A 27,481-nucleotide genomic window follows, 5' to 3' on the forward strand; every position below is an offset into this window, starting at 1 on the left:
TAACATATTAAACAGTCAAACGTACTCTGTATATTTCTCCACTCCTGTTCAACTGCAGCCCATGCATGTGCAACTTACTTGAAGGGCTCAAGAGATCACCATCACAGGGGACACACCAACACTGAAAATAGTCTCATGACAGTGAATATAGTTTGGCTGTTTTGTCCTTTTTTCCATTTTTATTTACCTTCTTTTACATCTTGACAGCAGCTGCTCTGCCTAAAAGATTTTTAAATTATGACTTATTTACTTACAAGTTTAAAGTAAAGCATTGAATTTGAAAACAAGGATGCAGAATCAGACTTCATTAAAATGAGTACCAAAAACCTCACCACAGTAATCCATAAAGCTGTATGTTGAGGTAAAACCATTTTTATAAAACATAAAATTCATAAAAACTATAACAGTCTATATTATGTCATTCCCATTCATCCATGTCACCCTGCAAGCCCATTATGTAGATGCAAAAAGCATCCCTGATTTCCTCTGTGTGTGTGTGTGGGGGGGTACGTCTTCTGCCCCAGTAATGATAGGTGCAGTTTCTAGTTGCATGTACTGTTGCAGCAATCCAGCAGTGCTTGGAGTTCACTCCTGGTGAAATGGCTCACCTTTGGCCTTACAGATATTGTGCAGTGCACAGCAAGGAATAATAATGTAGATGGCATCCAAATGATTCTGGAGGTATGTCCAAGAATCAGGTAGAACTCAATCTAGCAAAGATCTGGTCTCTCTCCAGTGTTTTGGGTCTGTTGACCAATGAGTACAAGTCAGTCTTGTCTCCAGTTCAGAGGATAGAGTTTATAGGGGCAATCTTGGATTCTACAGTCACCAGGGCTTTCCTACCTCAGTCCAGATTCCAGACAACATTACCCATTTCCACAGACCTAAAAGCCCATCCAATTACAACTTTAAGTAATTGCCTCAGATTGATGGGGCAAATGGCCTCCTGCATGTATGTGGTTTGGCATGCCAAACTTCATATCAGAAAACTGCAGGGCTGGTTGAAGTCAGTGTACTCCCCAGCTTGTCTCCAATTGAACATGCTCATTCAGGTGCCCACAGGAGTGCTAGCCTCCTTGAACAGGTGGATGGATCCAACCAACACCTGTTTGGGAGTTCCCTTTGCCCCTCACCTACCCATACTGACTGGTTACAGACACATCTTCTCTAAGTTGGGGAGCTCACTTAGGGATAAACAATGGATTCATTGTCTATGGTCACAGCAAGATTTAGCTCTCCACATAAACATGTGGGAGTTGAGAGTTCTTCATCTGACTTGTTAGGCTCATATCTCTCTCTCTCTCTCTCTCTCTCTCTCTCACACACACACACACACACACACACACACACACGTCTCCACAGACAACCCTGTGGTGACATTCTACATTGACAGACAGGGAGAGAGCAAATTGGATAGTCTTTGTCAAGAGGCAACACAGCTTTGAGAGTTTCGTATCACCAATGTGATTCACCTGAAAGCATCCCATCTTCCTTGGGGTTCATAACAGCTTGGCAGATCACCTGATCAAATCTTTCAGCAGAAATCATGAGTGGTCTCTCAGGCCAGATATTGAGACACTCATTTTTCTAACCTGAGGATGGGGGGCAGGGCATCCTTCACATAGACGTGTTTTCTGTTGTGCCAAGTAGCAAACACCATATCTTCTGTTCAAGGGCAGGTCAGTCAGGCGTCTCTGATGGACACAGTCTGTCCAAAACAGCAGGAGAATCTGATGTGTGCCTATCCTCCCGCTTCCATGGTGTTGAAGCTCACGTAGGATGAGGCTCATACAGTCCATAGAGCACCATCTTGGCCTTGCACCATTGGTTCTTTCCTCTGCAGAGCCTCTTCATCAGGCCTCCTCTGATACTACCTCCAGAACCTGAGCTTATCTCCCTTGACTACCTCCTGCATCCCACCCCATTTGCTCTCTCTTTTACCATGTGGGTGCTCCAGAGTTAACACCCCAGGAGGCAGAGTGTTCAGGGAATGTACAAAACATCCTTCTGAATAGAAGACAGCCTTTTGACAGATTCACCTTTTGAACCGATGGCTATCTACTCCTCACTTCACCGATCCAATATTTTGGATATTATCCAAAGTAATATTTTTGGTATCTATTACCTCTGCAAGAAATGTGGTGTAATTATGAACATTGATAGCTGACCCGCCTTACACAGTCTGTTATAAGGACAAATTATACTTATAACCACATCCAAAATTTGTGACTAAGTAATACTGGAATGCCACCTTAATCGAGAGATTGACTTAGCAACTTTCTTTCCCAAGCTTCATTCATGTCAGAAGAGCATTAGCTTTTTATGTAGCCAGAACCAGATTGTTTAGGTCTTCCCAACTGTTCATAACAGTTGCAGACAAGATGAAGGGCCTCCAGTTTCAATGCAGACCTCATCATGGATTTCCCCCTGCATATATATGTGCTATGTGACATTGCCAGAGTCACCCCATCAAGCAAAGTAGCATGCTTGGCAAGAACTCAAGCAACTGCTGTAGCTTTTTTACCTCAAGTGCATATGACAGACATTTGAATCATTGGTACACACATTTACAACTCATTATGCCATATTTCAGCATTCCAGAGACAATGCCAAGTTTGGTCAAGTAGTCCTTTCAGTTGTTATTCAGAGGGACTACGAACCTCACCTCTGGATTGAGCTGCTTGTAAGTCATCTGAAATGGAAAGGACATATGCAATCACTCAGAAGAAAAGAAAAAAAGAAAGTTATTAACCCGTTCCATAACTGTTATTCTTCTAGAGGTGTTGCACATGTCCATTTCATGACCCACCCTCTTTCCCCTACTCAGAGGGGTCGGCTCTGCCTGAAGTACGATTGTGCAGCAGCACAAGGTAGTGGAGGGCACATGCAACTCCAAGGGCTATTGATAAAGGAAAAGTCTCCAACGTTGGTGCACTGGGCAAGCACAAACCTAAACTAAGATGCACATGTGCAACCCAGGACTTCAGAAAAGCAAACTGACTCCCTCAGGGAACTGATGGGCAGGATCCCCTGGGAGAACATGAGGGGGAAAGGAGTCCAGGAGAGCTGGTTGTATTTTATTGAGATTGCAGGAACAAACCATCCCAATGTGTAGAAAGAATAGATAAAGTAAAGTAAATATGGCAGGCGACCAGCTTGGCTTAGCAGTAAAATCCTTGCTAGTCTCAAACACAAAAAAGGATCTTACAAGAAGCAGAATCTTGGACAAATGACCAGAGAGGAGTATAAAAATATTGCTCAGATATGGAGGAGTGAAATCAGGAAAGCCAAATCACACCTGGAGTTGCAACTAGCAAGGGATGTCAAGAGTAACAAAAAGGGTATCTACAGCTATGTTAGCAACAAGGTGATGGTCAGGGAAAGTGTGGGCCCCTTACTGAATGAGGGAGGCAACCTAGTGAAAGTATGTGGAAAAAGCATGGATTCACCAAAGGCAAGTCATGCCTGACTAACCTAATTGCCTTCTATGATGACATAACTGGTTCTGTGGATGTGGGGGAAAGCAGTGGACGTGTTGTTCCTTGACTTTAGCAAAGCTTTTGATACAGTCTCCCACAGTATTCTTGCCAGCAAGTTAAAGAAGCATGGGCTGGATGAATGGACTACAAGGTGGATAGAAAGTTGGCTAGATCATCGGGATCGACGGGTAATGATCAATGGCTCCATGTCTAGTTGGTAGCCAGTATCAAGCGGAGTGCCCCCAAGAATCAGTCCTGGAGCTGGTTTTGTTCAATATCTTCATTAATGATCTGGAGGATGGTGCGGATTGCACCCTCAGCAAGTTTGCAGATGACACTAAACTGGGAAGAGTGGTAGATATGCTAGAGGGTAGGGATAGGATACAGAGGGCCCTAGACAAATTAGAGGATTGGGCCAAAAGAAATCTGATGAGGTTCAACAAGGACAAGTGCAGAGTCCTGCACTTAGGACGGAAGAATCCCATGCACCGCTACAGACTAGGGACCGAATGGCTAGGCAGCAGTTCTGCAGAAAAGAACCTAGGGGTTACAGTGGATGAGAAGCTGGATATGAGTCAACTGTGTGCCATTGTTGCCAAGAAGGCTAATGGCATTTTGGGCTGTACAAGTAGGGGCATTGCCAGCAGATTGAGGGACATGATCATTCCCCTCTATTCGACATTGGTGAGGCCTCATCTGGAGTACTGTGTCCAGTTTTGGGCCCCACACTACAAGAAGGATGTGGAAAAATTGGAAGATGTCCAGCAGAAGGCAACAAAAAATGATTAGCAAAAAGAAAAGGAGTACTTGTGGCACCTTAGAGACTAACAAATTTATTAGAGCATAAGCTTTCGTGAGCTACAGCTCACTTCATCTGATGCATTTGGTGGAAAAAGCAGAGGAGAGATTTATATACACACACACACACACACACACACACACACACACACACACACACACCATGAAACAATGGGTTTATCATACACACTGTAAGGAGAGTGATCACTTAAGATAAGCCATCACCAGCAGCAGGGGGGGGGAAAAGGAGGAAAACCTTTCATGGTGACAAGCAAGGTAGGCTAATTCCAGCAGTTAACAAGAATATCAGAGGAACAGTGGGGGGTGGGGTGGGAGGGAGAAATACCATGGGGAATTAGTTTTACTTTGTGTAATGACTCATCCATTCCCAGTCTCTATTCAAGCCGAAGTTAATTGGATCCAGTTTGCAAATTAATTCCAATTCAGCAGTCTCTCGTTGGAGTCTGTTTTTGAAGCTTTTTTGTTGAAGTATAGCCACTCTTAGGTCTGTGATCGAGTGACCAGAGAGATTGAAGTGTTCTCCAACTGGTTTTTGAATGTTATAATTCTTGACGTCTGATGTGTGTCCATTCATTCTTTTACGTAGAGACTGTCCAGTTTGGCCAATGTACATGGCAGAGGGGCATTGCTGGCACATGATGGCATATATCACATTGGTAGATGCGCAGGTGAACGAGCCTCTGATAGCGTGGCTGATGTGATTAGGCCCTATGATGGTATCCCCGAATAGATATGTGGACAGAGTTGGCAACGGGCTTTGTTGCAAGGATAGGTTCCTGGGTTAGTGGTTCTGTTGTGTGGTGTGTGGTTGCTGGTGCTTCAGATTGGGGGGCTGTCTGTAAGCAAGGACTGGTCTGTCTCCCAAGATCTGTGAGAGTGATGGGTCGTCCTTCAGGATAGGTTGTAGATCCTTGATGATGCGTTGGAGAGGTTTTAGTTGGGGGCTGAAGGTGATGGCTAGTGGCGTTCTGTTGTTTTCTTTGTTGGGCCTGTCCTGTAGTAGGTGACTTCTGGGTACTCTTCTGGCTCTGTCAATCTGTTTCTTCACTTCAGCAGGTGGGTATTGTAGTTGTAGGAATGCATGATAGAGATCTTGTAGGTGTTTGTCTCTGTCTGAGGGGTTGGAGCAAATGCGGTTATATCGTAGCGCTTGGCTGTAGACAATGGATCGAGTGGTATGATCTGGATGAAAGCTAGAGGCATGTAGGTAGGAATAGCGGTCAGTAGGTTTCCGATATAGGGTGGTGTTTATGTGACCATTGCTTATTAGCACCGTAGTGTCCAGGAAGTGGATCTCTTGTGTGGACTGGTCCAGGCTGAGGTTGATGGTGGGATGGAAATTGTTGAAATCCTGGTGGAATTCCTCAAGAGCTTCTTTTCCATGGGTCCAGAGGATGAAGATGTCATCAATGTAGCACAAGTAGAGTAGGGGCATTAGAAGACGAGAGCTGAGGAAGCGTTGTTCTAAGTCAGCCATAAAAATGTTGGCATACTGTGGGGCCATGCGGGTACCCATCGCAGTGCCGCTGATTTGAAGGTATACATTGTCACCAAATGTGAAATAGTTATGGGTCAGGACAAAGTCACAAAGTTCAGCCACCAGGTTAGCCGTGACAGTATCGGGGATACTGTTCCTGACGGCTTGTAGTCCATCTTTGTGTGGAATGTTGGTGTAGAGGGCTTCTACATCCATAGTGGCTAGGATGGTGTTTTTAGGAAGATCACCAATGGACTGTAGTTTCCTCAGGAAGTCAGTGGTGTCTCGAAGATAGCTGGGAGTGCTGGTAACGAAGGGCCTGAGGAGGGAGTCTACATAGCCAGACAATCCTGCTGTCAGGGTGCCAATGCTTGAGATGATGGGGAGTCCAGGATTTCCAGGTTTATGGATCTTGGGTAGCAGATAGAATACCCCAGGTCGGGGCCCCAGGGGTGTGTCTGTGCGGATTTGTTCTTGTGCTTTTTCAGGGAGTTTCTTGAGCAAATGCTGTAGTTTCTTTTGGTAACTCTCAGTGGGATCAGAGGGTAATGGCTTGTAGAAAGTGGTGTTGGAGAGCTGCCTAGTAGCCTCTTGTTCATACTCTGACCTATTCATGATGACGACAGCACCTCCTTTGTCAGCCTTTTTGATTATGATGTCAGAGTTGTTTCTGAGGCTGTGGATGGCACTGTGTTCTGCATGGCTAAGGTTATGGGGTAAGCGATGCTGCTTTTCCACAATTTCAGCTCGTGCACGTCGGCGGAAGCAGTCTATGTAGATTGGTGATCTTCCTAAAAACACCATCCTAGCCACTATGGATGTAGAAGCCCTCTACACCAACATTCCACACAAAGATGGACTACAAGCCGTCAGGAACAGTATCCCCGATACTGTCACGGCTAACCTGGTGGCTGAACTTTGTGACTTTGTCCTGACCCATAACTATTTCACATTTGGTGACAATGTATACCTTCAAATCAGCGGCACTGCGATGGGTACCCACATGGCCCCACAGTATGCCAACATTTTTATGGCTGACTTAGAACAACGCTTCCTCAGCTCTCGTCCCCTAATGCCCCTACTCTACTTGCGCTACATTGGATGACATCTTCATCCTCTGGACCCATGGAAAAGAAGCTCTTGAAGAATTCCACCATGATTTCAACAATTTCCATCCCACCATCAACCTCAGCCTGGACCAGTCCACACAAGAGATCCACTTCCTGGACACTACGGTGCTAATAAGCAATGGTCACATAAACACCACCCTATATCGGAAACCTACTGACCGCCATTCCTACCTACATGCCTCTAGCTTTCATCCAGATCATACCACTCGATCCATTTTCTACAGCCAAGCGCTACGATATAACCGCATTTGCTCCAACCCCTCAGACAGAGACAAACACCTACAAGATCTCTATCATGCATTCCTACAACTACAATATCCACCTGCTGAAGTGAAGAAACAGATTGACAGAGCCAGAAGAGTACCCAGAAGTCACCTACTACAGGACAGGCCCAACAAAGAAAACAACAGAACGCCACTAGCCATCACCTTCAGCCCCCAACTAAAACCTCTCCAACGCATCATCAAGGATCTACAACCTATCCTGAAGGACGAGCCATCGCTCTCTCAGATCTTGGGAGACAGACCAGTCCTTGCTTACAGACAGCCCCCCAATCTGAAGCACCAGCAACCACACACCACACAACAGAACCACTAACCCAGGAACCTATCCTTGCAACAAAGCCTGTTGCCAACTCTGTCCACATATCTATTCAGGGGATACCATCATAGGGCCTAATCACATCAGCCACACTATCAGAGGCTCGTTCACCTGCGCATCTACCAATGTGATATATGCCATCATGTGCCAGCAATGCCCCTCTGCCATGTACATTGGCCAAACTGGACAGTCTCTACGTAAAAGAATGAATGGACACAAATCAGACGTCAAGAATTATAACATTCAAAAACCAGTTGGAGAACACTTCAATCTCTCTGGTCACTCGATCACAGACCTAAGAGTGGCTATACTTCAACAAAAAAGCTTCAAAAACAGACTCCAACGAGAGACTGCTGAATTGGAATTAATTTGCAAACTGGATCCAATTAACTTCGGCTTGAATAGAGACTGGGAATGGATGAGTCATTACACAAAGTTAAACTATTTCCCCATGGTATTTCTCCCTCCCACCCCACCCCCCACTGTTCCTCTGATATTCTTAACTGCTGGAATTAGCCTACCTTGCTTTTCCTCCTTTCCCCCCCTGCTGCTGGTGATGGCTTATCTTAAGTGATCACTCTCCTTACAGTGTGTATGATAAACCCATTGTTTCATGTTCTGTGTGTGTGTGTGTGTGTATGTGTGTATATAAATCTCTCCTCTGCTTTTTCCACCAAATGCATCCGATGAAGTGAGCTGTAGCTCACGAAAGCTTATGCTCTAATAAATTTGTTAGTCTCTAAGGTGCCACAAGTACTCCTTTTCTTTTTGCGAATACAGACTAACACGGCTGCTACTCTGAAAAATGATTAGGGGACTGGAGCACATGACTTATGAGGAGAGGCTGAGGAAACTGGGATTGTTTAGTCTGCGGAAGAGAAGAATGAGGGGGGATTTGATGGCTGCTTTCAACTTTCTGAAAGGGGGTTCCAAAGAGGATGGATCTAGACTGTTCTCAGTGGCAGCAGATGACAGAATGAGGAGTAATGGTCTCAAGTTGCAGTGGTGGTTGGGGGGGGGGGGATTGGTTGGATCTTAGGAAAAACATTTTCACGGGGGGGGGGGGGGGGAAGAAGAAGCGAAGCACTGGAATGAGTTATCTCGGGAGGTGGTGGAATCTCCTACGTTAGCGGTTTTTAACGTCAGGCTTGACAAAGCCCTGGCTGGGATGATTTAGTTGGGGATTGGACCTGCTTTCAGCAGGGGGTTGGACTGACCTCCTGAGGTCCCTTCCAACCCTGATATTCTATGATTCTAACACATCTTGAAGAACAGTTACAGAGCTGGTCAGTAATCTTTTTCCCTGGGATGGATGCATTCTACACCACAGAGTGGCTAAGCCTGATGTGTTGTGTTTTCTGGAGGGCATTGTTTCCTTCCCTGATTAAAACACACAAACAAAAACTTTAATAAAAAAAAAATACACCCATATTCCTTGTTGGTATAGGCTTGTGTTTTTCCAAGCCTCTGTGGGTAATTATTGCTGCTTCCATGGGATAATCTACTCTCCACTGGTATCTTTACAGAAGGGAAAACGATTTACAAGATATCTTCAGAGACAAAATTACAAAAAGTACATTTTTACACACCCACCACACCTCAGATTTTCAATATGTAGGTAATAGATTGTCTAGTGGGCAAACTCAGAACACCTAATCATGTATTCATTGCCTGCTCCTGATCTGGCATGTTGGAGAATTTTTATTAAATATTAGTGTAATTAAGAGCTCCCTTGGAGCTTCTAATCCTACTCTTAAAAAGGGACAGGCTAGAATATTCTGTGGCCCCTGAAGTACCTTAAGATTGAAGCATAGTTAGTAGGTCAAAGACCTGGAGCTGCTTATAAGCATAGGTCTACACTGCAGCTCGGAGCAAGCCTCCCTGCCGGGTAGACAGACTTGTATTAGGTCAGCTCAAGTTAGCATGCTAAAAATAGCAGTGTGGACATTACTCAGGTGACTAGCCCAAGCCTCAGCTGATGCCACAGTGTTGAGACTGCTATTTTTAGCATGCTAACTCACCTCAAGCAAGCAAGAGTCTGCCTACCCAGGCTGAGAGGCTCACGCCCTACTGCAGTGTAGACATACCCTTACAGCTTTGGAGTACTGCAGCACTAAGCAGCTGTAACAATTACATTCTCTTCAGTTACAATTACTTTTTGTTTTCCCCTTATGCAAGAGAAAGTGTACTTGCAAGTATTATATTCAGGTAAGACATGCAATGGGACTCACCTTGTTGATAGACGTTTCAAAGGCAGTTTTAAGTCTCAGTTTCTCCACTTAAAAAGTGATTAAATTTATACTCCACCAGTATTCCATCCACAAGAGTTCAATCATCATGTCAAACCTGCAAGAGGGTCACCATCTCTCAGAGGACAGCCTTAGGGCCAGGGGTGGCAATGCAGCAGCCCTATCTCAGTTTTCTAGAAATAATCCACAAAGGTTTTCTTATGACTAACACCCCTGTCTGGGGGCTGATTTAATAATATCAACAGTTCAAAACAATCCTCAAAGTCCCCAAAATAAAGCCCATTATCACACAAACGTTCATACTCAGCTTTGGCATCTTCTGTCAGTCCTGGGGCAGTTTTTCAGTCTCAGTCTGCTCTTCAACTAAAAATGGCTGGGAAGGGCTACTGGATGGAATATATCCCTACTCTTCAAGCAGCTACTCTCAGGCCATCCTACCTAGAGTCCTTCCCCTCAAGACAGGTTCCAAAACTCTGAGTTGTCTTTTCCATGTCTCAGAAACACTAGCAAGCAACAACCCACACTGTTGTTCTCCTAGCTTCTCTGGATCTGTTACAGAAGCCTCCTAATCCAAGCCTTTGCTACAGTTTCTCTCTGCTTACCAGGCCTCTCCCTTATTTACCCTAGGACTGATTGAATCACATGACCCATCTTCATTTTCCCGACCTGGAGAGACAAGTTAACAATGTCACAGGTTGGGCTAGGTCTCATTTCCCCTTAAAGGGCCAGCTACCCTGTGACAACAAAAAACAAACAAACCAACAAAAACTCAAGAGATTCTCTTAATAATAACCAGACTTTTTAACTTGACGGGGGAGAGGATTATTTACCCTCCAGTTTTTGAGCCTTCTGGGGAAAGCTGCTAACCACAAGTGCATGTGATCATTTCAAGTTCAAAATTCAACCTTATATTTATATGTGAAAATGCAAGCCTCCCCACTGGCTACTCAAAGTGAGAATCCACTTACTCGCACCTACTGCAATTCTATCAATCTCCCTCCAACACCTTGACACTATCCTGTCTCTTCCTTTCCCATCTCCATCCTTGTCTTGCCCATTCTCCTCTTCTATTCACATTCTCTCTCCATGCACTCCCATAGTCTTCTGTCTTCCAACTGCCCTACATTTCTTTCTCTCTTTTCCATTATCATACCCCTCACATTTTCCCACTCAGCCACCCCTCAGTGTCCCCTTGCACCTCTGCAGTCTTCCTCCTACTCTACACATTCCTCTGTTCCTTTCACTCTCACTCCCTGTGCCTCCCATTATCTTGCCCTTTTGTCATAGAATATCAGGGTTGGAAGGGATCTCAGGAGGTCATCTAGTCCAACCTCTGTCTGTCTCTTGTAATACCATTCTCCTGGACCCCCTCAGTTACCCTCCCTGTACTCTGATTTCCCTGCATACAGATTCCCTTGGAGCCCCCTCAGTCTTTTCCTGCTTCCAGCATTCCTTGCACCCTCTCAATCTCTCTCTCTGAACCTTGAATCATCTCTCCCCAGCATACCACCTACTTCTGCACCCTCTCAGTCTCCCACTGCCATATTTTCCTACATTGTTATGTCTCCTCATGCACTTTTCAACCTCCTTCCTTTTTTATTGTCTCATCATGGTTTCCTGACCAGCCTCATAATATTAAAGCAGCAGCCATCTTTCCTGAAGGCAGCCTGACTTCAGTCTCATTGAGATAAATTAATGTTGGTGGCCATCTGTACTACAGGCAGCCTCACTTCCATATGCAAAGACTGTAAGGAAATTGTGACTAGCTGGAGCGAGGGCAGTGCATAAGCAATAGTTTATATGGGAATTCAGACTTGTGTATAAACTTCAAAATTTTATGTTTTGAGTGGGTTTAATTTTGATAGATTTAAACCAACTTTTCTCAGTTGAAACTTTTCTCAGCGCCTTCCAGATCAGCAAGCCACCCAGAGGAAGACTGAATTTCCAGAATCTCCAGTACTGGCTACCTCAAGGAGAGGAAGTCGCAACATCAACAAAGAGGCCACTACAGCCTTTGCACAGGATCCCTGCATCCAGAGGAGGCCCACTAGCAAGAAGCACTGTGCTAGCAGAATATCACTGTCTGGCTCCTTGATTGAAGTTTCAGTTCCTACTCTAGGACAGTTCGGAAAACTATAGGAGCTGAAAAGTTTTCAAATACCTCCCTCTTTTATCTTATTTTTCCTTTTTCTATTTGAGTCTTCTGTTTTTCTTAACTGGGAGATGTCCCAGCCTATTTAAGTTTAGGGTGTGAAAGTGGAAGTTTGTCTGAGTGCATGTGTTTGTGAATACCAATAAAACCCTCACAGGGAAGGTGCTGGAAAGAAAAGTTCCCCTAATATAAACAGCCCTAAATATTGTCTCATGTAGATGGTCACTAAAATGAGTACTGTATTTACTCCAAGGAGAAGGACCTTGGAGTATTGGTTGATCATAGGATGACTATGAGCTGCCAATGTGATATGGCTGTGAAAAAAGCTAATGAAGTTTTGGGATGCATCAGGAGAGGCATTTCCAGTAGGGATAAGTAGGTTTTAGTACCATTATACAAGGCACTGGTGAGACCTCACCTAGAATCCTGTGTGCAGTTCTGGTCTCCCATGTTTAAAAAGGATGAATTCAAACTGGAGCAGGTACAGAGAAGGGCTACTAGGATGATCCGAGGAATGGAAAACTTGTCTTATGAAAAGAGACTTAAGGAGCTTGGCTTGTTTAGCCTAACTAAAAGAAGGTTGAGGGGAGATATGATTGCCCTCTATAAATATATCAGAGGGATAAATACAGGAGAGGGAGAGGAATTATTTCAGCTCAGCACCAATGTGGACACAAGAACAAATGGGTATAAACTGGCCACCAGGAAGTTTAGACTTGAAATCAGACGAAGGTTTTTAACCATCAGAGGAGTGAAGTTTTGGAATAGCCTTCCCAGGGAAGCAGTGGGGCAAAAGATCTATCTGGTTTTAAGATTCTACTTGATAAGTTTATGGAGGAGATGGTATGATGGGATAATGTGATTTTGGTAATTAACTGATCTGTAAATATTCAGGGTAAATAGGACTAATCCCCTGAGATGGGATATTAGATGGATGGGATCTGAGTTACCCAGGAAAGAATTTTCTGTAGTATCTGGCTGGTGAATCTTGCCCATATGCTCAGGGTTTAGCTGATTGCCATATTTGGGGTCGGGAAGGAATTTTCCTCCAGGGCAGATTGGAGAGGCCCTGGAAGTTTTTCGCCTTCCTCTGTAGCATGGTTGACTTGAGGGAGGCTTCTCTGCTCCTTGAAGTCTTTGAACCATGCTTTAAGGACTTCAATAGCTCAGACATGGGTGAGGTTTTTCATAGGAGTGGGTGGGTGAGATTCTGTGGCCTACGCTGTGCAGGAGGTCGGACTAGATGATCAGAATGGTCCCTTCTGACCTTAGTATCTATGAATCTATGAAAAATTCCCCTAATTTAAACAGCCCTAAATATTGTCTCATGTAGATGGTCACTAAAATGAGTACTGTATTTAAAAGTTCTTGGAGATTTGAGATTATCATCCATAATTTCTGGTAAATAAAAGAGTTGCCAAACTTCTGCTTATCAAGTGTGCTCTATTAAACTCTGTATCACGTCTGTTGAGGCGAGAGGAAAGAGTTAGTCATCATGTAAGAACTGTAGTCTAACAAGGAAGCTTTACAATTGGCTCTGAGGTTGTGGTTTAGATATTAGACAATAATTTGGCTTCAGTATTAAAATACTTAACCATTCAAGCCCTAAATTGGGTAGACTTTGGCAACATTTTCAGTTGGGATATATAGTTGACCTTTTTAGACTTATTCTTATAATTGAAAAGTCTTGATTATTTTTGGTATTCATTTGATTATTTAAATCCATTTCAATTTTGAGACTAATTTGTTTGATTTTATCTTGATGTGATAGTAGTATTGTTTCCTTTTTAGTTTAGTTTGTTATTAATAGCTTAGCTTTGGTGATATGTATATTTTATTTCAGTTTAAGAGTGATATGTATATTTTTTCAGTTTAAGAATTTTAATAAAATGTATAAAAAGATAAACAGTTACATTTCTTTCAATAAACAATGTGTGTCCAGAACCTTTAAAGACCTAGGCAGCTAGTCAGCATAGAAGACTGAGCAGCTCCACCTAATCAGTCTTTGGTTCTCTCTGGCTTCAATCCCATTTAAAGTAATGTGAGATGGAGTCCATTTTTAATACAGGAAAATCTGTGAATTTGATGCCAGCAATTGTGATATCCTGGGAAAATTAAAAAAGAAACAATCCTCCAAAAATCTTGAGTTATGAGATGAAATTATGAGTGTTGGTAATATTGCTCCAGAAATAGATGTAAAGCTAAAAAGAATATATATAATTAGTATGTCTTGCTAAGCACTTTTTTTTTTTTTTTTTACACTAAACATCCATCCATCCATCTCCCCTTTTGGAGCTTAAGTATGAGCTCCATGTGAATCTGGAATGAAGCATATTTGGGGAGGATAAGCAAATCTCACAGATCCTCAGTTAAACATTTTGGTTCACCTCAAAATGCATCTCTAGATCTGAAGGCAGAATGACCCAAATGTGGACGGATATTTCAGATAGTAGCATACTGTAGAAGGAACTTCTGTATTTTAACCAAGATAATGCCACTTTTTTTAGATCTGTCTTCACCAACGGAGAGGACATGTAGATCTGCAATTCTGTATTTTTTGAAGGATTGTGTAAAATTAGCAGTTCAAAAGTTAAACATGGAAACTGCCACAAATACATGCTGTGAACCACTTAACTATACATGTGTTTGGCAATATACTATTCCTATATACTACATGCACAACCAAAACTGATGGCAATGAGAATTTCATGCACAGATGGCATAAAGGCAGTATATCATCCTTTGTTTCAAGTCCTTATGATATATCTGGTTAACAAGAACACTGCAGTTGAACATTATCAATGACAACATATTGTGAATTCACAATGGCCCATTCTTATCAACTGTAATAATTAGCCTAAATTTTGTTTCTATAATAGAAAATGCTATTTGTAAAATCCAAATTTGATTCCTGAGTTATTCCAACACAGAAATGCAACTTACACTTTCCTCTTTTTTAGAACTTAAAAGTGTTTGAAAAATGACCAAACAATGGATGTACATGTAATGAGAGGCAAAGGAGCAGCACTCCTGAATTCCATACCCTCCTGGGTGGCGATGCATGGGATTTTCATCCCCTCCATCCACAAATGCAGAGGATATGTTCTGGCCCAATGAGAGGTAATAGTTTAATATACTCTAAAAAAATTATTTTAATGGCTTAATGTAACTATTATTTTCCTCCTGCTCAGATAATGGGAGTGCTCCTGTTCCCATTTTTCCAACCATGTGGAATACATACCCTTTTGGCCACATGTTAAAGTTAAACTTCATATTTTATATTATGTAAATTATATGGCACTGTATGTTATTAATCAAACTTTAAATATTTTCAGATTGTTTATTAAACAGTTTTCCATCATAAAAAACTTATAAAACCACAACCTGAGACACTCAAATGCCCTAAAGCTCTAGAGAACATTTCAAAGAGCAACCCTTTTGTAGAGAGTTGACCAATGAACATTCAACTCTATTAACATAATGCAGCAGTTTTTATTTAAAAAGTTAGCAAGAATCATTTTGTGTAATTATTTTAAATCACAAGGCTAATAAAAAGTCATGTTAAAGTAATTAAGATCAACACTGAGACAGGTTTCAGAGTAGCAGCCGTGTTAGTCTGTATTCGCAAAAAGAAAAGGAGTACTTGTGGCACCTTAGAGACTAACAAATGTATTTGAGCATAAGCTTTCGATGAAGTGAGCTGTAGCTCACAAAAGCTTATGCTCAAATAAATTTGTTAGTCTCTAAGGTGCCACAAGTACTCCTTTTCTTTTTTGCGAACACTGAGACAGTTTTCATAACTTCTGAGATGAGTAAGCTGTAAGGAGCATGTGTATCGATTTCAGAAATAATTTTGGATACCTACAGTAAATTAAACTGTCACATTTGATGTATGCAGTGTTGTTGTAGCCATGTTGATCCAAGGATATTAGAGAGACAAAGAGGGTGAGGTAATATCTTTTATTGGATCAACTTCTGTTGGAGAGAGGGGCAAGCTTTTGAGCTGAAGAAGAGCTGTGTGTAAGCTCAAAAGCTTGTCTCTCGCAACAACAGAAGTTGGTCCAATAAAATATATTACCTCACCCACATTTGATATAATCATTATCAAAGACCACAGTAAATGTACAGAAATTCAAATAGTGCCATTAGTTCTACATTTGAAAGGTTTCTTATGGATTTTTACACATCCTAGAGCAACTTCTGATGACACAATGAAATAGGACTATATTATTAAAGCATATGAACAAAAGATTTTAAATTGTTAGCTAAATATAATACATCTCACCCGTATGCTCATTCAAAAAATATGCAGTATTACAAAGGAACATGTATTACTTGTCACTTTCTTTCAATACAGCAAACTCGTTGCTGGTATTACAGGATCTTGAACTGGATAACAAAGATGCAGCAAATAAAAACTAGTGGGCCAGGTGTGAAGATAAAGATTCTTAATATTATCAGTCATTCTAAATTGACTTCCACTTTTTATTTTAAAGTGACCTGAGTGATCAGAGATTAGATCAGACTCCTCACAGCAGTGTTTCTAAACCAAAAAGAGAAACTACAATTCTGGACCGGCTGTTGCTCGTCTACAATTCAGCATTCTGAAAAGCTGCAATATATTAACATGTGTGTATATTTTTGTAACACTTTGAAAGGATGGGGGAGGGGGGGAATCAATTAAAGAAAGTTTTATCCCTTCAGTTACACAATAATAAAAACCAACATGCAAAGGAAAAGATTGCTATCCCTCATGAAATTTTAACCTAAATATATCAGTTGTGATTCTTTCTGCCAGACAGCAGAAAATAAAATATAAAATGCTGCTTTAAACACAGACCTTTCACTAAAGTCATTGATGACCACACCAACAAAACATTGGGCTTGATCCTGTGACCTTTACTTATGGGAGGAGTCGAACTGAAATCAATGAGTCGATCTTTCTCTCTATTATAATGATGTAAATCTGTAGTATCGCCACTGGAGTTAAAAAGCATTACTTACATGAGTAAGGATTGCATGCTCAGCTGCTAAAAGTGATGGATAGTGTTCCATATGTTATGTAGCGATATATTCTTAAGTCAGTAAGTGTAGAAGACCTAAAAAATTAGCATTTAGCTAAAAAGACACACACACACACAGCAAGAAAAATAATCTTTTATTAGTTTTCCATTCACTAAACCTTAAGACTACCACACACAGCTTACACACTCTTATTTTGGAATTTAAGGCAGGGGTTCTTAAACTTGAGGTTATACCATTAAAAGTCATGCAGCTGTTTTTTTGGATACCATGCCATTTGCAACAAAATTACATTTAAAAAAGTTTCTAGTTCAAAGAGGACCGTCTGAATGTAAATAGCTACAATAAGTAGGTTTATTGAATGTATACCTTTAAGAAAAGTGCAGCTTCTGAAATGTGCCATATGAATGAATAAATTGTGTTTGCTACTTTAAAAGGGGAAATGGTCAAGTTTGTACCATCGAATGTAAATGAGAAATCTAATGTGATATTGATCCTGTTTGTAATCTGGAGTAAGTAATTTACACAATACCTCAGTTTCCCCATCTATAAAACGGAGATAACATTTCAGGGAGCTGTTGTGAGACTTTATTAACTGATGTGTATACAATGTGCTTTGAGATTTTTCAGAAGGGAACTACTCTGGAAGGGCAAGTTAATTATTACAATAAAATAAATTATTAGGAATTTAAACAAAAACTGACGATATTGTCACTCTAGAGTTTGTGTGGCCTGTAACAATGCAGTTATTGTGGTGATTATTTTTATTCAAGTCAATGACTGAACCCTAAAACCCTGTGAAAATTTTCCAGATGTTATCAGGCATCCTCACTGCACATTATTCTTTATTTATTTATTTGGGGGGGGGTTTGCTGTAACTAAATATACTAGGTGTATTCCATTTTACAATCCTTGGTGTTCAGTTGTACCAAATTGCTCTCTTTTACAGCTACATTTATTTCAAGAGTTTAACAGAAATATATTAAATGATAAAACCTGAGATTACTAGCTACTCCTCTCCATAAAGGGCTCTCTCTCGCTCTCTTTTTTTTTTTTTGGCACTCCAGTATATAAGACTCTTATGGAAAAGCATGGGTCTGACTGTTGGACCTTTGTTTTGGGATTATTTTATTTTGTTGAAATGACTGGGACCGTTAGATTTTTTTAGCTTCCACCTCCTCTCATGGCGGGTAACAAGTGCTTTATCTGCTATCAAATTAGCAGTGTTGAATCCCATCCTCATTGGTATTTACTCTTTGGAGGTGGAAAAAATACATGTTTTATAAAGCTTAAATTGGCTTTAGCAAACAAAACATCTGCTAGATTTGTGAATGGCTTGTGATAGCAGGAGACATCACTGCTGGCCTCAACAATAAAAGTCACTGCAGTTAATGGAAACTATTATGGAAGAATTCTGGCAAGAATTTTTTTTCAAACAGCTAAAAAAAATTTTAAAGAAAAATATATTTGGTTGCTATGGAAACTGTGGTTTGAAAAATATTGTAACAAAAGGGGAGTCACATATCTAACTACCAAACTATTAATCTGACTGGATTTTCTTAAAAAGTAGCTAATTTAAAGGGATTTCCCCCATCCTGATCTAATCATGGTTGGTTGGGGGGGGTGTGTGTGTGTGTGTGTGTGTGTGTGTGTGTGTGTGTGTGTGTGTGTGTGTGTGTGTGTGTGTGTGTGTGTGTGAAAGAGAGAGAGCAGTTGCAAATAGTTTTTATTTGGAGAGGTTCACTTAGATATCCTTCTCCTACCCCTCACAAGTTCCTATACATATTAGCTTGGAATAATATCTAGGTTTATACAATTACTCTCATACCTATGAATAAACATTGGCCCATGGATTCCACTGGACAACGTAAGCACATGTTAAAGTAAATAGAGTGTGTCGTATTCCCACTCTGCACTTTTGGCACACTGAAAACTGAGTATTTTGAAGGTTTTATTACTTCCCACAAGATCCTAGTTTATTTGCAAATGTTTCATCTAATTAATGAAACGGTTTTACTTTTGTGTAAACTGAAGAATAAACTGTTGTGTGATAAATATGGTTCCCAAACTATCACAATCGAGCATTAGTACTAAACAAAATGTGAGTGTATACTTTTCCATACCCTATCACAGGATTTAGTAATTGACAACTATTTAAAATCCTCTCGCTCTTTCAAACATTGCTCATGTCTACTCTTGATCCTCCCTCCATTTTCAAAAGTGTGTAATCAGCAGATTGTAAATTTTAGTGTAGGCATTAAACAGATATTTGGGCCGAGACACTTAAAAAGGTGCATTGCCACCTAGGGATAGCAGCAAACATTTGTGTCCTCTCTCCACTAGAATTTATAATTGTGTTAGTTAAAACGTTTTAGTCAATCCTGTTAAAACAGGACTAAAATTCAAGTATATATTGTGTTGAGCACCCTAACTAGGAATACGCTCTAGGGGGACTGAAAGCAGTGGAAACTAAAGTGTCATTTAAAGACCTAAAGTCATACCATTCTACAGAAGGAAACATCAGATGTTTACAGCATCTGTAATATTATTCTCAACCCCAATTATGTAGTTCGGAGTAAAATTTGGCAATGCTTCTTAGGCTAGTTCAGGTGGAGACAGCAAGTTATACATAACCACAACAAACGACATTTTGACATGACGTTTCACAAAAATAGTTCCATACAGGAGGAGCACCTGTTTCGTGTTATCCTCTCTGTGAATGTAATCCACCAGCTAACAACAGCAAATGGCCAGATCTTGCCATCCTTATCCAAGTAAAACACCCATTGTCTTCAATGGGAATTTTACATGGTAAGGACGACAGGATCTGACTCACAGTAACAAAGTAGGAGCACGATAGACATGACATCCCCTCCTGTCCATACCACAAGCCTTGTCTGAAAAACCTATTTTACTTCATTTTGCAAAAAGTGAAAACAAGCTAGTTTCCATCTGACTTCCTGATTCATCTCATCTCGCAGCTAGGATCTGCTGACACACTCCAGTTTAACGTGCTTCTGAATTTGGAAACTGAGTGCAAAGGGTAGGATTTCTTAAAAGCGCCTAAGAACATGTCTCACTAAAAGTCCTTAGGACTCGTGCTCCTAAATCACTTAGAAGTTTGAGAAATCCCACTCAAAGTGATCCTTTAAGGTGGAACTCACTGACCCCATTTGTCTTAAGTTACAATAATGCTCTGTTTATTGTTTAAGCCAGTGGGGAGACATTTATGTAAATGACTGAAAGAAGAATTGCACTGATTGTGAACAGAGAGAAGTTAACTATATTTGCTTTGAAAAAATTATAAAGAGTTGACAATCAGCATTCGTGCCTCAGTTCTGTCCTAAAAAGGACCAGTTCTCCCTCAAAACTGTTTCAGCTAGGTTTGCAGCTGTAGTGGGAAATTTTTCAGTTCACCGCCTTCTTAGGCATATCAAACAAAAAAGATGATTTCCTGGATTGTCCCAGACCGAGTTCAGTTGTGTAGAGAACTAAAACTGTTAGCGAATGCCTAAAAGCCCAGACATGTTCAACATCTGGTGTAGCTGTAAATTATCACCTTTTCCAGGTCAGAAAGGCCAAAATAATTTCCAGCTCTATTTTTCTAAAAGCCATTTTCATTTAATCTGTCCTTTACAAATGGTAAATTTAATGAGAACTTCAGGCATAACTCAAACTAAAATGTTTTTTAAAAATCTCAGTGTATATTCAAATGTATTTCTGTAAGCAACATCCTGCCCTATTGAAACAGTTCTTGAGTACTGTTGAAATAATAGGTGTATTTGCAAAGGAAACCTGCTTTCTTTTAAAATGACTGTATGCATTATTTCAGCTTCTTCTGATAATAGCACATTTAATGCCAGGACAAGATGCAATCAATCTTTTGTGTACGAAGAAAGTGTTGTATTGCACTCCTACGCTTACACTCACCTAGCTGTTTCGATCTGTTAAGCAACCTGAAAGTTCAGCTGGGCTGCTGCATGGCCTCTGTGGCTTTTTCTCTTTTCCTTTCCTCCCTCCCTACCCCTCCCCTTCCCGCCCTTCCCCCGTACAGAGACATTGAATTAGATTGAAGTGAATAGTTGACGTCCTCTGTAATTATACACACATTGAACTCTTTACAGTTGACTTAAGTTGCTTTGAGTTGCATTGGTGTGGCCCTCCATATTGATTAAAAGCAGCATCTATTTACCTAAACAATAAATGTGGAGATTAGTAAAAGTTCACTTGATCACAATAAGAAGACTGAGCATTACAGGGCAATGCAACCCAGATGTAATATAACTGCCTCAAGCAGCACTTTATGAAGGCATAGGCTGTTTTTTCGCAAGCAACCATTCAAGTCTGGGTTTAGGCTTGAAGAAGGCACTTTAAGTAACTGTACTTTTTCGCAGAGACAAAGTAAGGGAACGCCAGGACCTGTCCTGAGAAGTTGGCACAGTAACTCTCTCGGGAGAGGTGTCCAGTACAAAGCTTTGGAGGAAAAAGGAGAGAGAGAACAAAAACATTAAAGCCAAATGATTAAATGGACGGTGTGTGGAAAGCCTTTGAACGGGGCCTCCATGTCCTTTATTCTTCTTTCACGTCTTCTCTAGAAGAAAGGACAACTTTAAGGTAAGCAGGACACGCTGCGGCTTCTGTGTGTTAAGCTCTTGATGGCGTAGGCTCTGTAAGAAAGGGAAGAACCGAGTTTGGTAATGTCAGACTCAGTAGAAACACTCCCTCTCTCATTATAGGATCTCCTATAGAGAAAGACAGTCCGTGTCGTCCTATTGCCTCTACTGCTCGGTTTACATGGTAGATGATGCATTTTACTAATCCTTTCTTTAATCAAGAAGAGAAGCCAGTTGATAACTAGATTAGTAAATAATTAGGCTTGAATCTCACAGGAACAAATTGGAAAAACAGATTCTAAACTAATGGTATCCAGTCCCTGTTTTTTGTTTGTCTTTTTTAAAGGCAGCTCATATCTCTTGATGGGATTTGACACCCTGTCTCTTTGTACCGATGCTGTTGCACTGTGCTTACCTCCTGCTCCTTCTCATCAAATGATGTGATAAAGGGTTATTTTTGACAAGCTCTGAAGGGATTGCTAGCGATTAGAATGTAGAAAACAACAGACCAGACGGTAACTGGCATATGACAAATTAATGCTTAGAATCTCGTGCTAGTTAACATCGTCGCTCCTGTGACATGTCGGATTAAATGTCCAGCCGAAGGGCACATACATTGCAATTGCAATTCTTGTGCAAACTTTCATTCACGAATATTTCCACTAGTTACGTTGTCCCCAGCAGGGATCACTTGGGATATTTTAAAGAAAGGCTTAGTTAGTTTCCGGGGTGGCGGTTCTCCTTCCCAGTGTTTTAAATTCAGAGCATTTCATTCAGAGAACTGTAAAAACAATTCATCCAACCACGGTGTGATTAAAATAGAAACATGCACCGTCGCACTAAGTTCAGAAACTCGTTCGGTTTAGTTCCAAAGCAAAGAACGAATAGTGGTGGCCACCCATTACAGTCAAGACTAAAGCAACTTCTGGTCGTTTCGACCTGAATGTAGGCAAAGCCTAACCAGAAGTGTGTTCGCAAGTGTGAAGTGGGTCAGTCCTTTCCCTCAGCCCTATGGTTTGTGGGCTGTCAGAAACTGGAATGAATTTCCTTCTCGTGAGAAGTTCATTGTGTCTTGAAAGGAAAACTGCAAACAGACCCAGGCCTATAGGGGTGGCTGGGCTGGCTTTGATCGCCGCACATATTTAGCCATGTCTAGGTTAGTTGGAATATTTAGCCGTTGTAGGGAACGCTGTGGCATAGCCCTTCCTTCATCAGATTGGGTCTCAGCTCCTTTGCCGTTTTAGAACTTCAATGGCTAATGGGTCTGTGTCCCCGATGTAATTAAAAGGCTACAAAGCTACCCAAACACTTCGTTAAACAAACACGTAACCCAGTGCTTTTCTCGCTGCATTGCCTCTACACAGCAGATTAGGGGATTGTTTAGGAAGCAGTCAGGAATCTCTTTGTTTCCTTCTTTCAGGTACAAGGTGAATTAATCCGTTTGGAACCCAGCAACTCTCTTCCGCCCCCTTTCCTCCCCCCGAATTCTTCTAGCCCTCGTCTCTTTAACAATAAAGAGAAAAACAGACAATGCTCGAATACCTCTCAAGACGAACGAATCGAGCCTGTTTCTTTGCATGTAAGTTTTCTAAATAAATAGCTTTTCTTGTTTAAAGCTATGATGGATGGACTCATAGGGCCAGGTTGGTCTCTGGAACAGTACAATGGATGTAAGAAGGTTTTTTCTTCGCCATATAAATCATTCACATTGTTTAAGGTACATTGATCAATCTAATGGCTTGTAATAGGCTCCTAATTGCCACTAGGAAAGTACTGCAAGCTTGCATTTGAACGTGAAATGGTTCATGATCTGAGCTGAAATTCACCTTAAGCTTGAGATCCAATAATTATAGCACACATAGGAGCACAATGAACGGCTTTCCGTCTTTCCTAGTCCTAATACCAGGACAAGGGGAAAGGAGAAAAGGGGAACATAGAGATGGGAGAGAATCAGTGCATTTTTCCTGATTGAAATCAGCAATTCATTAATGGGCAAAACCTACAGTAGGATTTATTGGTTACAGCTAGTTTTCTTAGTCACAAACCAACATACTGAGTCATACCTTGCAATAGATGTTAATAAAAAACTAGGCCAATATCAGAAGTACTGTACATGAAAAGATCAGAGATTTAAAAAAAAATAATCTTCCCTTTTCAGGTGCACCGTTTGAGCAAACGTGTCTAATGTCGCGTTTATCTTATACAATGCAAATGCTTACCCTCACATCTAATAAGCCATACTAAAGGAAGGAGCGGAAGTTAGGCAATCTGAAAGAAATGATACCGCTGGTATTTTGGCTTGTATATCTAGAAAGCAAAACTAATAAACATGGCCAATGTTTCTCTACTTAAAACGCTACCAAATTTCCGAAGAGATCAGAGCTTCTTCTTTAACCGACGTATATGCAAAAGATAGCGTTAGGCTCTGTAAATATGGGTCCAATCGTTTATTAATTCAATTCCCTTTACTTAGAAACCCATTAATTTTAATACAGATAGCTCTAAAAAGCTAGCATTGGCTGAGTTTCAAACCTGCTGCGGTTTGATCTTGTCATGTCTTATCTATATACCATAACAGTGTTGTAAGGAATATGAACCAAGATGATAAAATCCTCATAAAATGTTCCTGAGGCTTTTCCTATCGATGCAGTAAACAAATCTATGAAGCTTGTTGAATAATCTTCCAATAATTGTAGTAATTAAAATCATCATACAGTCTACAGTCACCTTCCTTCCTTTGACACTGCAGTCTTCCCTTTAATTGTTAACGTGTCTTCGTTTGAGAAAAACAGAACAAGGGGGGTTTAAAATATATGGGTCAAATAAATTTAGCGGAAGAAAATTAGTTTTATAGGCAAATGTTTGGAGAGCACATAAGAGACAAGGATTTTTTCAATATATCCTGCAGATTTCACAACTGCAGAGGAAATGTGTCTCCCTGTTACCTCTAAATAGTGGCACTTTAGAGCTAGAGGAAAGATTAAAGCCTCGTCCACCAATTGCTCCATCTTTGGGTCTTTATTTATATGGGTAAGGGCGGGAGTGGGTGGGAGGGAGTTATGTAACAAATATAAAATGAAAGCTCAAGTACAAACTGTTGGAGAGTTCCATAATTTTCACTTAATTTCCATGATCTATTTGATCCCTGTGCTCATTCCCTTTTTATGAACTACAAAAGATTTTCTTCTAATCAAAAGCTGCACTTCATCTTTGCCCACAAATGAAAAACTCTACAGAGGAAATAATTCAGGGACTCAACAGGCACCATGGGCTGTATTTTAACACTCTCTCTATATAGCCTCCCCCTTTTTAATAGAATGCATAGAATAGTGGGGAAGCCTTTTCTTAACTAAAGTTATTAATTTATCACCTGGTCCCCCTCGGCGCTGTTCTCATAATCCATAGTAGAGTCTGTATCATGTAAATGAAAAGCATAATTGAGAGAGAGAGAGAGATGTTCATATGGAAGCCCTGATGCTAAAAGAATGGCAGGATGCAATTATTTGTTTAAGCGATGGGCATTTTTGCGGGTTTCCCCCACACGTTTCTTGTTTGGCAGAGAATCTGATTGCTTCTCCTGAACTTGGAAAGGTTTACACCTCCGTCCCTCCCCCCATGTCGCATCCGTGTGTAAATTCTGTGTCCGTCCTAGGATTCCCGGGAAATAGTACAGCAACCTCACATTTAACTGCTGTTAAATCGATGTATTTGGAAAATATTTGGCAATTCTTTTCCAGAGCCCTGTTTGAACAGAATAACCATTTCATCTGACACTCTTGAATGTGAACCCATGAGCCTTCCAATCAGCTTTGATGAACGAATTGTTTCCCAGCTTTACCTCCTGAAGACAGCAACTTTAGTAGTTGCACGGATCAAAAGATCCATGTTAAAGGGAAGGTGGGAAACAATATTTGTTCAAAGGAAGTGAACCTGTTTCATTTAATTAGACCATTCTTCTTTATTAGTACTCACACTGAGACTTAAAAAAGATTTATGTTGATTTAGCCATAGTGTATTTATGATGTAAATATATTCCGAGATGAAAACGTCACGGATCAATTGTAAAGGACCCGGATACATAATTTAAAAAAATCAGTTTCAGTTTATATGAGGTTCTCACCCCACTTTCGCTTCCTAGTCAGATTTGTTTATGCAGAATCGACATTTAATAGTGCTAATTGCACTCCAGTTAAATTGCCCTGATTGCAGAAAGGGAAGCAATTTTCGTGCTCTCTGTCTGGGTTTGGAAGAAATTGTTTTATATTCACCTCTTTATAAAGAAGTGGAGATAAGGCACCGAGCCTTTGCACAAATTGCACTTATGGGCTGACTGGCAGCATTCAGGCGCTATAATAGAGCATTATTTGGCCGTTTTGAATAATGTAAAGCGTTTGCTGAAAGCTATTCTCCTGAAAATTGCTCTAACTTTTAAAAGGGTGGTGATTCACTCCAAACCAGGCCTTTGTTACATTGTCATTATCCCCCCAAATGTTTTAACAGTCAGCTCAACACTTTAGCATAACACACTGATCTTTGTTTAAAAACTAGATTTTTGGTGTTTGAAAAAAATCTGTCAGAAAATTCTTGACCCCCTAAAGATTTTTAGGAGCGTTTTCTATTTCACTGCATATTCGTTTATTTCTTTAAATGTGTGCCTTCTTTTAGTAGATTTCAGTTACTTTTGTTATTATCAAATTGATTACTACTATATGCAACACCCCTACCCATGTGTGTTTAAAAACAGAAAAAAAAAGTGATTGGATTTGAAAACAGACAATGTGAAAAGGCCAGTAGTATAAGTAGGTGCCTTTACCCTCTAGGTTAAATGGCTGGGTTTTGAACATCACAATTTTTAACTCCCTTTGCAGATTATTTTATTCATTACTTTGTCAGCTTTCCTTGGGGGGGGGCTCACCAGTTCTCCTCCCTATGCTGCCTCGGGGTTGGTCAGAAACGCCTCGCTGCCACTGAACAATCACCCCTATTAGTAAATCAACGGCAGATCCTCTAAACAAACAGGAGCGCTGGCTCCCCCCGTAGGAAAGAGTCACCTGTTGGGCGATTGCTCCCGGGTGCCCCTGTCGGACTCCTAGTCTTTCCTGTGCTCTAGTCGTGTCCCCCCCTCCCCAATCGCTTTTCAATAGCCTCTATCCGAGGAGCATTTCAGCCCTTCTGGGTAAAACTGCCGTTTATGATCTGCTCCAGGCAGACCTCTTGGAGAAAGGGATTGCAATTCACTCGCTGGCCCCCTGTGTTCAGCGTAAGTCAATGTGCAAAGTATTAGGGGCAGAACAGTGTTTCCCCTGACTTTCACAATTTTAAATATTCACAGCGTCAAAAAGGCAAACACCCTTTGAAAATAGCCTTAAATGTTTAAATGAAAGAAAATCTCCACTGACATCCCTGCCCGTTGTGGTATAGTTATTGCAGACTGGGTCTTACTTACAATGTACAACAACGTGCTATCTTGTCTCGTTGGAACATTTAGAAATGAAATAAAGACAAGCGAAAAAGAACCTTAATCCATGGTTTTCTCCACCTCGTCCTTTAACAATGTGTATTTTTCATCTAGTGCTGGGGTTTATGCCGGGTTACTGAAGCGGATCTGAGGAAAAGGAGAATATTTACTGCAATCCAGAACAAGTAGCTAGGGTTGCCTGAATGCACTCATTTTTCTGGTTCAGAACTGTAACTAGCTGCACCCGGGAAGAGAGAGAAAGAGGGCACCGTCATAATCTCAGCTCTACAGATACAATCGCAATATTTAAAAAGTTGTCCGTCTATTGACTTTCGCGACACAGTATGGGTGAGTTCAATGCAATTACTTAAGAAGCTTCTAATAATTACAATCAAAGGGCCTAGCCTGCAATACATTTAGGAGCCAAGGTTTGGACTTACATTTCGCACATGCAGAGAGCAGGTAAAGTCTCTGTCGCTCAC

General features: G+C 41.0%; 1 long non-coding RNA gene across 1 annotated transcript; it reads right to left on the reverse strand.

Annotated features, from left to right (window-relative positions):
- Positions 1-2: 2 nt before the first annotated feature.
- LOC119863844 lies at positions 3-10,532 on the reverse strand. The gene is made up of 3 exons (XR_005295758.2): positions 10,058-10,532; positions 9,737-9,927; positions 3-2,692 (listed from the first exon to the last, which is right to left on the reverse strand). It is a non-coding gene; the product is annotated as an uncharacterized LOC119863844 (long non-coding RNA).
- Between the last annotated feature and the right edge of the window lie 16,949 nt (positions 10,533-27,481).

This window comes from Dermochelys coriacea, chromosome 11, assembly GCF_009764565.3.
Source record: "Dermochelys coriacea isolate rDerCor1 chromosome 11, rDerCor1.pri.v4, whole genome shotgun sequence".
Taxonomy (NCBI): Eukaryota; Metazoa; Chordata; order Testudines; family Dermochelyidae; genus Dermochelys; species Dermochelys coriacea.